Source organism: Tubulanus polymorphus, chromosome 3, assembly GCF_964204645.1.
Source record: "Tubulanus polymorphus chromosome 3, tnTubPoly1.2, whole genome shotgun sequence".
Classification (NCBI taxonomy): domain Eukaryota; kingdom Metazoa; phylum Nemertea; class Palaeonemertea; order Tubulaniformes; family Tubulanidae; genus Tubulanus; species Tubulanus polymorphus.
In genome coordinates, this window is record NC_134027.1 from 11,931,379 (window position 1) to 11,945,168 (window position 13,790).

General features: G+C 39.0%; 4 non-coding genes across 4 annotated transcripts; all 4 read right to left on the bottom strand.

Moving 5' to 3' along the window:
* Positions 1-364: 364 nt before the first annotated feature.
* LOC141902997 (U5 spliceosomal RNA) lies at positions 365-483 on the bottom strand. The gene has a single exon (XR_012619036.1). It is a non-coding gene; the product is annotated as a U5 spliceosomal RNA (small nuclear RNA).
* A 1,704-nt stretch (positions 484-2,187) lies between these two features.
* LOC141903001 (U5 spliceosomal RNA) lies at positions 2,188-2,306 on the bottom strand. The gene has a single exon (XR_012619040.1). It is a non-coding gene; the product is annotated as a U5 spliceosomal RNA (small nuclear RNA).
* A 4,600-nt stretch (positions 2,307-6,906) lies between these two features.
* LOC141902998 (U5 spliceosomal RNA) lies at positions 6,907-7,025 on the bottom strand. Its single transcript, XR_012619037.1, has one exon. It is a non-coding gene; the product is annotated as a U5 spliceosomal RNA (small nuclear RNA).
* A 1,701-nt stretch (positions 7,026-8,726) lies between these two features.
* On the bottom strand, positions 8,727-8,845 carry LOC141902999 (U5 spliceosomal RNA). Its single transcript, XR_012619038.1, has one exon. It is a non-coding gene; the product is annotated as a U5 spliceosomal RNA (small nuclear RNA).
* Positions 8,846-13,790: the final 4,945 nt, after the last annotated feature.

Here is a 13,790-nt window from a genome sequence, read left to right on the forward strand (position 1 = left end):
GAATTAATTTGTGAAGAAAGTATCAACTTTATCAAAATTAAAATCGTTAATAGCCCTGCCTGAAAAAAGTGGTCTCCTATACACAAGACGACACCATCCAGACTGAGAAGGTCTCACGGAATGAGAGAAACTTTTCCAGCGAGTTTTCATTTTTCATAGAGGTGTGACAAACATATCGTATCTCGAGCATATAAAATTAAAAGCATTTTTCACACTTGTTCAAATTTATGATTCGTAGATTTGGTTGTTCAAGGGGTTCTTGCCTAGCAGCCATATAAAGTGACAATTCTAATAACCGTGAAAAACAAAATGGCTAATATCATTAAGACGAACAATGATTAATGTCAATGATTTTCTATAAGTTACCCTCCTGTAGAGGAGGGCTTCAAAAATCAGTCTATTGACTCATCGAATGTTCCTCTCCACGGAAATCTTTAGTAAAAGGCGAAAGATTTAAACGCGGTTGAAGAGAAACCAGAGTTGCCCCAGATTGCTCGTCGGAGGTATTCATACCTCGAAACTATTGCCGATAAATACGGTGTATATGCGTTCGTGATATGTCAAATTTTAACGGATTGTTTTCCACGCGAAATTGGTACCAAAATATTCTATAGGTTTATCTGATTTAAGCTTGGATTCTATGGTACCACTTTCAATTCACATTTTACAATAAGGATGGAATTATGGCAAATTAAACAACATGTTGATGTCACACAGTTGCTGTCGTGCTTTCCGTGAGTACTCGGTAAATTCCGAAAATCACCGACGTGCTCGACGATGCAAGACGAGCTTAAATTTGAACCTGGCGCCCCGAAACGATTTAGAGGATAAATGTTACAGCTATTGTGTCGACGTTTGTTTCAGAAAGCATTCTTCATCATTCTTAGATGCCATTCCCGATGTATATATGCGTTGAAACTATGGGGAAGGATGACTGATATAGACATCCCAGACGTTTGTTGATGGAGATAGGCAAGTATCCAGTACTGGACTATAAAAGCGTCGTGAACGGTAAGCTTGTTCGTGCAGTATCCCAGCTTAACCTGCCGCCTCGTGATAGTAGTGTGTGCTGCATATATGATAGCCAATCAGTGTGTTGCATATGCTACGTACATTCTGATTGACTCACTGGTAAAACCCAGTTCTATACGCAGTAGAACGCGCGTATATTTTGCTAGATATTGCATTCGCGGAGATAGCGTCATTTCCCAGAATAAAAGGCTCTCATAATAAAACCAGCACTTTTACGTATCCGAGTTTATATGTGCCATCATAACCACATCAACACCTTCTGTTCAATGCAAGGTAAGTTTACTTGAGGTTGGATGTTTTTCCTGTTAAATTAGTCTTCCGTCCATTATATCAGGCCCGTATCTTAAGTTTTGAGGTGGTCATTTGCCGGAAACTAAACGCTTTCGTGGGAACAGTATATAGAAGTCGCGCAGCAAAGGCATCCTTAATAGGACAACAAAATAAGTGCTATATTCGATAAAATGAACGTTGTATAACAACCCTTCAGAGCGTGCTGCAGAAAAGTGTGTTCTCAGAATGACGTCACCAGTTTTGGTGCGTAGTCGCGAACGTCTCGTTGCTAGGGCGGTTATCACGGACTTTTCTCGCGATTGGATAATGGTGTTTGAAAAAATTGTTCACGAAATTACTATGCGCGCGTGTTTTAAAAATGCTTTTTATAGAATTTTAATTTTTTCCCTTAACCAACACATGGCCCCTTTAATCATCTCCTTTAGATGAAGGTCACTAGAACCTGTGAAATCAACACTAGAGAACATTGTATGTTTGCTAGACTCTTTATAGAAAATAATGAATTAATTTGTGAAGAAAGTATCAACTTTATCAAAATTAAAATCGTTAATAGCCCTGCCTGAAAAAAGTTGTCTCCTATACACAAGACGACACCATCCAGACTGAGAAGGTCTCACGGAATGAGAGAAACTTTTCCAGTGAGTTTTCATTTTTCATAGAGGTTTGACAAACATATCGTATCTCGAGCATATAAAATCAAAAGCATTTTTCACACTTGTTCAAATTTATGATTCGTAGATTTGGTTGTTCAAGTGGTTCTTGCCTAGCAGCCATATATAGTGACAATTCTAATAACCGTGAAAAACAAAATGGCTAATATCATTAAGACGAACAATGATTAATGTCAATGATTTTCTATAAGTTTCCCTCCTGTAGAGGAGGGCTTCAAAAATCAGTCTATTGACTCATCGAATGTTCCTCTCCACGGAAATCTTTAGTAAAAGGCGAAAGATTTAAACGCGGTTAAAGAGAAACCAGAGTTGCCCCAGATTGCTCGTCGGAGGTATTCATACCTCGAAACTATTGCCGATAAATACGGTGTATATGCGTTCGTGATATGTCAAATTTTAACGGCTTGTTTTCCACGCGAAATTGGTACCAAAATATTCTATAGGTTTATCTGATTTAAGCTTGGATTCTATGGTACCACTTTCAATTCACATTTTACAATAAGGATGGAATTATGGCAAATTAAACAACATGTTGATGTCACACAGTTGCTGTCGTGCTTTCCGTGAGTACTCGGTAAATTCCGAAAATCACCGACGTGCTCGACGATGCAAGACGAGCTTAAATTTGAACCTGGCGCCCCGAAACGATTTAGAGGATAAATGTTACAGCTATTGTGTCGACGTTTGTTTCAGAAAGCATTCTTCATCATTCTTAGATGCCATTCCCGATGTATATATGCGTTGAAACTATGGGGAAGGATGACTGATATAGACATCCCAGACGTTTGTTGATGGAGATAGGCAAGTATCCAGTACTGGACTATAAAAGCGTCGTGAACGGTAAGCTTGTTCGTGCAGTATCCCAGCTTAACCTGCCGCCTCGTGATAGTAGTGTGTGCTGCATATATGATAGCCAATCAGTGTGTTGCATATGCTACGTACATCCTGATTGACTCACTGGTAAAACCCAGTTCTATACGCAGTAGAACGCGCGTATATTTTGCTAGATATTGCATTCGCGGAGATAGCGTCATTTCCCAGAATAAAAGGCTCTCATAATAAAACCAGCACTTTTACGTATCCGAGTTTATATGTGCCGTCATAACCACGTCAACCCCTTCTGTTCAATGCAAGGTAGGTTTACTTGAGGTTGGATGTTTTTCCTGTTAAATTAGTCTTCCGTCCATTATCTCAGGCCCATATCTTAAGTTTTGAGGTGGTCATTTGCCGGACACTAAACGCTTTCGTGGGAACAGTTCATAGAAGTCGCGCAGCAAAGGCATCTTTAACAAGACAACAAAATAAGTGCTATATGCGACAAAATGAACGTTGTATTACAACCCTTCAGAGTGTGCTGCAGAAAAGTGTTCTCAGAATGACGTCACCAATTTTTTGATCTTAAAATAGGGATTGACCCTGTGATTTATTTGATTGGTAAATTTCGTTTGATTTTTTGATTTGGTGTCCCTTACAAACCCACCACACCTGCCGGGAAAGAAACAGGGGGTTTGATTTTGAAATCGGAAATCGAAGTACAAATATAGTTGTGTGATCGGCGGTCGAGTTTACAGAATTTTTTGTTTAAATCGAAGTACATAATTTGAAATTTTCGGTTCCGGTTCATTCAAACAATCATCCAAGCAGTCTGAACCGGCAAGCGACTGATTGGGGTTAATTTAGTTGGCTGCCTAATTTAATACATCAAGATTTAGGAAATAACTATATTACAAGGTTGAAGATCATTTTGTCAATTTTTAACATTTTTTTGGTCGTTTTCCACGTGTAAATAGTCCGAATGTTTATTGTAGCCTTTCCTCGGGTAGATGTTGGTGTAAAAATCCTCTAAGTTGATTGTCCCGCGTGCTGACTAGATAAAACGGAAGCACATTTTGAAAAGCAAATTATCCAGATGAGAGTTTGGTCCTGGTATCCGAAGTGTAGTTGTATGACATCGACGGTGCACGCTCCGATGAGGATAGGTTTCTCCGTCAAGGGGTGCAGTTGGTACTTCACATCTGGTGCTGAGTTTGCCTAAAAGTAAAAGTTGTACACGGGGAGCAGTTTTGTGTTTCTAATATACAGTGCATAGTTAGGTCCGTGGATGCGTCGCGATCAAACAGACAGTGCTATGCGCATTGATAGACCGTCAGTAAGAAAGCGACACAGGCACGCGAGTTTGATTAATACAATGATACATATGTACAGTCTTGATCGGGTTTTATTTACAGGCATGATAAAAAAATTGCATGCCACTCTGGCGGCTATCTGACAGTGCTAGCGTAATGGAAGACCGTCAGTGATCACCAAGGCGGCACGCCCAGTTAATCATTTGTCACAATTAGGTTTTTTTTTTGGTAGGTCTTAATGAGACCGGTGTCAGGAGGCAACCTTCCAATCACCACTGCACAAAAATAGACTGAGCTTGCTATCCTGAAGCCAAAACGGAGGCAGCTTTCCAGTTATCGCGGCAGTGAGACTGAGTTTACAGTCCAAAACCAGAAACAATAAGGTATCTATGCGTATGTGATGATATAGGACAAAAGTGGTCAGACAGTTCTATGCGCATTGATAGACCGTCATCCCTGTTCATTCTAAATCAGAACATACCTCAAGTGTCAAAGTCAGGATATGTAGGTGTACTAAACTAATAAAAGGCGTTAGGTTAAGTAATTAATAGACTACATCGATAGTGTCAATTGTGATTCTGTTTACTGTATTTAGTCCGTTTACGTCTAGGTTTATAAATTTATTGTTAAGACTCCAAATATGAAGATTTCGTTGCAGTATTATTTCTTGGTTTATGCGATCTATAAGTGCGTTTTTGAAATAAATTATAGTGTTGATGCGACCAGAGCCCTGTTCTAGTTTGTAATGATTCTTGTACAAAATGAATTGTGCGAGAAATAAAAGATAGTTCGCAAGTGTGCGTTTGAAAAAGTCTCTTTCTATTGTTTTGGTAATTCCTGTGTAGACGATGTCTCGAGTGATTCGTATAGGTGTGCCTATTATGCGTTCAAAGATTGGTTGTATGCGTGAATATAATTGTTGTGCTTCTGTGCATGAGTATACTACATGGTCATTTGTTGCCGCGCGTCCGCAAATTTTACAATTTGGATCAGTTTTTATTTTCCAAAGTACTAGTTTTGAAGCTGTTGCCAGAGAAGAGAAACCAGAGAAAGATTTAAACGCGGTTGAAGAGAAACCAGAGTTGCCCCAGATTGCTCGTCGGAGGTATTCATACCTCGAAACTATTGCCGATAAATACGGTGTATATGCGTTCGTGATATGTCAAATTTTAACGGCTTGTTTTCCACGCGAAATTGGTACCAAAATATTCTATAGGTTTATCTGATTTTAGCTTGGATTCTATGGTACCACTTTCAATTCACATTTTACAATAAGGATGGAATTATGGCAAATTAAACAACATGTTGATGTCACACAGTTGCTGTCGTGCTTTCCGTGAGTACTCGGTAAATTCCGAAAATCACCGACGTGCTCGACGATGCAAGACGAGCTTAAATTTGAACCTGGCGCCCCGAAACGATTTAGAGGATAAATGTTACAGCTATTGTGTCGACGTTTGTTTCAGAAAGCATTCTTCATCATTCTTAGATGCCATTCCCGATGTATATATGCGTTGAAACTATGGGGAAGGATGACTGATATAGACATCCCAGACGTTTGTTGATGGAGATAGGCAAGTATCCAGTACTGGACTATAAAAGCGTCGTGAACGGTAAGCTTGTTCGTGCAGTATCCCAGCTTAACCTGCCGCCTCGTGATAGTAGTGTGTGCTGCATATATGATAGCCAATCAGTGTGTTGCATATGCTACGTACATCCTGATTGACTCACTGGTAAAACCCAGTTCTATACGCAGTAGAACGCGCGTATATTTTGCTAGATATTGCATTCGCGGAGATAGCGTCATTTCCCAGAATAAAAGGCTCTCATAATAAAACCAGCACTTTTACGTATCCGAGTTTATATGTGCCGTCATAACCACGTCAACCCCTTCTGTTCAATGCAAGGTATGTTTACTTGAGGTTGGATGTTTTTCCTGTTAAATTAGTCTTCCGTCCATTATCTCAGGCCCATATCTTAAGTTTTGCGGTGGTCATTTGCCGGACACTAAACGCTTTCGTGGGAACAGTACATAGAAGTCGCGCAGCAAAGGCATCTTTAACAAGACAACAAAATAAGTGCTATGTGCGACAAAATGAACGTTGTATTACAACCCTTCCGAGTGTGCTGCAGAAAAGTGTTCTCAGAATGACGTCACCAATTTTGGCGCGCATTCGCGAACGTCTCGTTGCTAGGGCGGTTATCACGGACTTTTCTCGCGATTGGATAATGATATTTGGAAAAATTTTTACGAAATTACTATGCGCGCGTGTTTTAAAAATGCTTTTTATAGAATTTTAATTTTTTCCCTTAACCAACACATGGCCCCTTTAATCATCTCCTTTAGATGAAGGTCACTAGAACCAGTGAAATAAACACTAGAGAACATTGTATGTTTGCTAGACTCTTTATAGAAAATAATGAATTAATTTGTGAAGAAAGTATCAACTTTATCAAAATTAAAATCGTTAATAGCCCTGCCTGAAAAAAGTGGTCTCCTATACACAAGACGACACCATCCAGACTGAGAAGGTCTCACGGAATGAGAGAAACTTTTCCAGCGAGTTTTCATTTTTCATAGAGGTGTGACAAACATATCGTATCTCGAGCATATAAAATTAAAAGCATTTTTCACACTTGTTCAAATTTATGATTCGTAGATTTGGTTGTTCAAGGGGTTCTTGCCTAGCAGCCATATAAAGTGACAATTCTAATAACCGTGAAAAACAAAATGGCTAATATCATTAAGACGAACAATGATAAATGTCAATGATTTTCTATAAGTTACCCTCCTGTAGAGGAGGGCTTCAAAAATCAGTCTATTGACTCATCGAATGTTCCTCTCCACGGAAATCTTTAGTAAAAGGCGAAAGATTTAAACGCGGTTGAAGAGAAACCAGAGTTGCCCCAGATTGCTCGTCGGAGGTATTCATACCTCGAAACTATTGCCGATAAATACGGTGTATATGCGTTCGTGATATGTCAAATTTTAACGGCTTGTTTTCCACGCGAAATTGGTACCAAAATATTCTATAGGTTTATCTGATTTAAGCTTGGATTCTATGGTACCACTTTCAATTCACATTTTACAATAAGGATGGAATTATGGCAAATTAAACAACATGTTGATGTCACACAGTTGCTGTCGTGCTTTCCGTGAGTACTCGGTAAATTCCGAAAATCACCGACGTGCTCGACGATGCAAGACGAGCTTAAATTTGAACCTGGCGCCCCGAAACGATTTAGAGGATAAATGTTACAGCTATTGTGTCGACGTTTGTTTCAGAAAGCATTCTTCATCATTCTTAGATGCCATTCCCGATGTATATATGCGTTGAAACTATGGGGAAGGATGACTGATATAGACATCCCAGACGTTTGTTGATGGAGATAGGCAAGTATCCAGTACTGGACTATAAAAGCGTCGTGAACGGTAAGCTTGTTCGTGCAGTATCCCAGCTTAACCTGCCGCCTCGTGATAGTAGTGTGTGCTGCATATATGATAGCCAATCAGTGTGTTGCATATGCTACGTACATCCTGATTGACTCACTGGTAAAACCCAGTTCTATACGCAGTAGAACGCGCGTATATTTTGCTAGATATTGCATTCGCGGAGATAGCGTCATTTCCCAGAATAAAAGGCTCTCATAATAAAACCAGCACTTTTACGTATCCGAGTTTATATGTGCCGTCATAACCACGTCAACCCCTTCTGTTCAATGCAAGGTAGGTTTACTTGAGGTTGGATGTTTTTCCTGTTAAATTAGTCTTCCGTCCATTATCTCAGGCCCATATCTTAAGTTTTGAGGTGGTCATTTGCCGGACACTAAACGCTTTCGTGGGAACAGTTCATAGAAGTCGCGCAGCAAAGGCATCTTTAACAAGACAACAAAATAAGTGCTATATGCGACAAAATGAACGTTGTATTACAACCCTTCAGAGTGTGCTGCAGAAAAGTGTTCTCAGAATGACGTCACCAATTTTGGCGCGCATTCGCGAACGTCTCGTTGCTAGGGCGGTTATCACGGACTTTTCTCGCGATTGGATAGTGATATTTGGAAAAATTTTTACGAAATTCCTATGCGCGCGTGTTTTAAAAATGCTTTTTATAGAATTTTAATTTTTTCCCTTAACCAACACATGGCCCCTTTAATCATCTCCTTTAGATGAAGGTCACTAGAACCAGTGAAATAAACACTAGAGATCATTGTATGTTTGCTAGACTCTTTATAGAAAATAATGAATTAATTTGTGAAGAAAGTATCAACTTTATCAAAATTAAAATCGTTAATAGCCCTGCCTGAAAAAAGTGGTCTCCTATACACAAGACGACACCATCCAGACTGAGAAGGTCTCACGGAATGAGAGAAACTTTTCCAGCGAGTTTTCATTTTTCATAGAGGTGTGACAAACATATCGTATCTCGAGCATATAAAATTAAAAGCATTTTTCACACTTGTTCAAATTTATGATTCGTAGATTTGGTTGTTCAAGGGGTTCTTGCCTAGCAGCCATATAAAGTGACAATTCTAATAACCGTGAAAAACAAAATGGCTAATATCATTAAGACGAACAATGATTAATGTCAATGATTTTCTATAAGTTACCCTCCTGTAGAGGAGGGCTTCAAAAATCAGTCTATTGACTCATCGAATGTTCCTCTCCACGGAAATCTTTAGTAAAAGGCGAAAGATTTAAACGCGGGTGAAGAGAAACCAGAGTTGCCCCAGATTGCTCGTCGGAGGTATTCATACCTCGAAACTATTGCCGATAAATACGGTGTATATGCGTTCGTGATATGTCAAATTTTAAAGGCTTGTTTTCCACGCGAATTTGGTACCAATATATTCTATAGGTTTATCTGATTTTAGCTTGGATTCTATGGTACCACTTTCAATTCACATTTTTACAAGAAGGTTGGAATTATGGCAAATTAAACAACATGTTGATGTCACACAGTTGCTGTCGTGCTTTCCGTGAGTACTCGGTAAATTCCGAAAATCACCGACGTGCTCGACGATGCAAGACGAGCTTAAATTTGAACCTGGCGCCCTGGAACGATTTAGAGGATAAATGTTACAGCTATTGTGTCGACGTTTGTTTCAGAAAGCATCAGAGGCGGATCCAGACCGTATTAGCCGTATTGCCCAATACGGTCTAGAATTTTTAAGTGCCCTTCGAAATTTCACCGGCAATATTTTTGACGGCATTATTTCAGCAACCGCTTATTCCGTGTCCGTAATCCGGGCATAATTATAAAATTAATTGGTATATACTGCTGCCGAGAAAGTGAGGAGAGATAATCATATTTGTAAAGCCTTTAATCATGATAAATTAAAAAGGGAACTTTCCTTTTGCAAGGGGCACTCATGCTTTAGATGAGGGCACCTTGTCCTTGCCTTTTCAGGGAGGGCTAAAGGGGCACTCGTACTTTAGAAGAGGGCACTATACGCGGAAAATGTTGAAGAAAAGGGCACTTTTTTGCCTAATTTTTAAAATTTTAGGGGCACTTTTGGTTTGGAAGATGGCACACGACATAAGGATAAATGTGAAGACGAGGCAATTTTGCCGATTGTTAACAATGAAGGGGCACTTAGCCGTATTCTGTATACTTGTTAAGGGGCACTTTTAAAGATTATAGGGGCACTAGGCGAAGTTGGCGACAACCATTCTTTCATGGGTTCGCCAGCTTCATTTTTTATCCGCATCTGTTGAAATCTTGTCTCGAATTCGTTTATTCTGGATTGCTCTGCTAGCCTCTAGAAGCCCTCTAAAAGCCTTTAAATGGTACCATATTTTCAAAATTTTCTGGGGGTAGGCCCCCAGAACCCCCTCTAAGGACTTCGCGCCATCGGCGCTCGCATTGACCTGGATACTGGGTGTGCCCTAAGATCAGAAAGGTGCCCTTAAATTTCCTTCCAATACTGTCTACTCATCCCCCTGGATCCGCCCCCGAGCATTCTTCATCATTCTTAAATGCCATTCCCGATGTATATATATGCGTTGAAACTACGGGGAAGGATGACTGATATAGACATCCCAGACGTTTGTTGATGGAGATAGGCAAGTATCCAGTACTGGACTATAAAAGCGTCGTGAACGGTAAGCTTGTTCGTGCAGTATCCCAGCCTAACCTGCCGCCTCGTGATAGTAGTGTGTGCTGCATATGATAGCCAATCAGTGTGTTGCATATGCTACGTACATCCTGATTGACTCACTGGTAAAACCCAGTTATATACGCAGTAGAACGCGCGTATATTTTGCTAGATATTGCATTCGTGGAGATAGCGTCATTTCACAGAATAAAAGGCTCTCATAATAAAACCAGCACTTTTACGTACCCGAGTTTATATGTGCCATCATAACCACATCAACACCTTCTGTTCAATGCAAGGTAGGTTTACTTGAGGTTGGATGTTTTTCCTGTTAAATTAGTCTTCCGTCCATTATATCAGGCCCATATCTTAATTTTTGAGGTGGTCATTTGCCGGACACTAAACGCTTTCGTGGGAACAGTATATAGAAGTCGCCCAGCCAAGGCATCTCTAACAGGACAACAAAATAAGCGCTTCGACCTTGGAGTAACTCCAAGATTCGACAAAATGAACGTTGTCTTACAACCCTTCAGAGCGTGCTGCAGAAAAGTGTGTTCTCAGAATGACGTCACCAGTTTTGGTGCGTAGTCGCGAACGTCTCGTTGCTAGGGCGGTTATCACGGACTTTTCTCGCGATTCGATAATGGTGTTTGAAAAAATTGTTCACGAAATTACTATGCGCGCGTGTTGTAAAATTGCTTTTTAAAGAATTTTAATTTTTTCCCCTAACCAACACATGGCCCCTTTAATCATCTTCTTTAGATTTCAAAATGAAGGTCACTATAACCAGTGAAATCAACACTAGAGAACATTGTATGTTTGCTAGACTCTTTATAGAAAATAATGAATTAATTTGTGAAGAAAGTATCAACTTTATCAAAATTAAATCGTTAATAGCCCTGCCTGAAAAAAGTTGTCTCCTATACACAAGACGACACCATCCAGACTGAGAAGGTCTCACGGAATGAGAGAAACTTTTCCAGCGGGTTTTTAATTTTGCATAGAAATGTGTCAAATATATCGTATCTCGAGCATATCAAATGAAAAGCATTTTTCACACTTGTTCAAATTTATGAATCGTAGATTTGGTTGTTCAAGTGGTTCTTGCCTAGCAGCCATATATAGTGACAATTCTAATAACCGTGAAAAACAAAATGGCAAATATCATTAAGACGAACAATGATTAATATCAATGATTTTTTTAAAATTTGAACCTGGCGCCCCGGATCGATTTAGAGGATAAATGTTACAGCTATTGTGTCGACGTTTTTTATAGAACGCATTCTTCATCATTCTTAAATGCCATTACCGATGTATATATATGCGTTGAAACTACGGGGAAGGATGACTGATAGAGACATCCCAGACGTTTGTTAATGGAGATAGGCAAGTATCCAGTACTGGACTATAAAAGCGTCGTGAACGGTAAACTTGTTCGTGCAGTATCCCAGCCTAACCTGCCGCCTCGTAATTGTAGTGTGTGCTGCATATGATAGCCAATCAGTGTGTTCGGATATGTAATATAATTCTGAACTTGAATTGTAATATAATTCTGAACTCATTTTTAGAACGACTTGAATTTTTCAAACATTTTACAAACTGTTCAGATGTTTTGACATAAGATATTTCACCATTTACAATGAATTCTTTTAAAACGAATATTGATATTTAATCTGTATTGTAAAGTTGCATTTATGTTTTGCACTATGATAATTTTTCACAATCTGAGTAAATTGTGTTAGATTTCTAAGAATTGATTTTCCATTTGATGCGAACATTGTGAATCTCAATAAATTTCACATGGGTTTTTTGTGTCAGTCTATTGTGATAAGTTCAGTCTACACTGTCAACAGTTAATTATCATGAATGATGAATTCCACTCAGATGCAAATCGGTCGACCGTTCAACAGTTACATCGTTCTTATGTCTGTGGTGAACAAGTCTGGAATATACCGTACTGCGTTACTGGTCATTCTGCCTATCCTGTTCCTGTTTGGAGCCTTCGGAAATTCAGCTACTTTCCTGATAATGATAAGTCGCAGATTCCGCAGTTTGTCCTACGCTAACTATCTTATCGTTTTGTCAATCAGTGATTGTACGTACTCTATCAATATAACACTAAAACCTGTTTTACAGTATGTTCTCTTTCACGTTAAAGGTGGTCCAATATTCATCATGAATTCAGTGATCAGTTGTCAAATCAATGAATTTTTAATGCTACTTGTAGCCTGCAGTAGTGCGTGGTTTATAGTAGCAATATCTTTAGAACGTGTGGCAGTTGTGCTCTTTCCGTTCACATCTCGTAGGATATGTACACCCAAATTCGCCAGATTGACTATATTGATAATTACTGCAGTGAATGTGTTGGTTATATATTTCAGCCCTGCTATGTCGATAAATTTTTCAGATGAGTTTTTCGGATGTTTCTTTGAATCGTTTGACCCAATTGCATTTTTCTCCATAATTGTCGTCCACTTTAACATTCTACCATTAACTTTGATCATTACATCAAATTCTGTTATAATAGTTCAGTTATTCAGAGGTTCAAAAATATTTTCATCTGATCAGAAAACTACACAATCAAAACGTACAACAATAATGCTTGTGACTGTTTCACTCGTATTTGCAATGTTTACACTTCCCAATACTATTACAGTATTTTTACCAATCGCACCGGAACAGGGAGAATTTTTACTTGACATTTTCACAAAATTCTATGTTTGCAACTTTGTGTTAAATTTTTACATATATCTTTTACTGGGACGAGATATTCGTGAATATTTCTGTATGAAAATCCGTTGCAAAAATTAAGAACAATTAATAACCATTGATTTCAAACGTGTTCACGTACAACTTATCCCGTGTTCTAACACTGTGGACTGCTTACAGTGACATGAGTTATACATTTTAGGCCAGTTCAAGTTTAATCCTAGTTACTCATCAATTCTGAAAACCACGTGCGTCACTTAAATTCTGTCCAATCAAAGAAAACAATAAAATGCGCACTCACGCGCCGGGAGAAAGTAGCTCGTCTCTTTTTTACACAAATAAAAATCCGCCCGCATTATGAACCAACTTTTTGAAGTCGTCTTTAAAAATAGTTTTGCTGACATACGTCGTTTAGTGTTATCGGTGACAGAATTCAAGGTCTAGAGGCTCCGTGAGAAGCAGTAATGCTTTTGTTGATAGAAACTACGTCCGCGTCAAAGGATATTTCCTTTTCAAACTGCTCGGTCGTCACTTCTGCGACAACAGTAATGCGAAGGAGGCGTTTTAACTTCAAAAATAGGAATAACAAGAAAATCAATTTTAATAAATTACTTGACGCCTGCGAAAAAATGTAGAATTTTTGGGATAAGCTAATGTGGGATTGCAAATTTGAAATCGAAGTTTTAGGAAATTTGGGGATTATGAGATTTGGCGATTGAATAGGTGATACGAGGTCTTCGACTGTAGTAGTAGTTAGATTTTTTTTTATTGAAAATTGTCAATAACTTATAACTTACGACCGACTTCATTCACTTTTGCCTCTTAGCTGGTCTGTCACTTCATTGCCTCCATGGTTGAGGAAAGA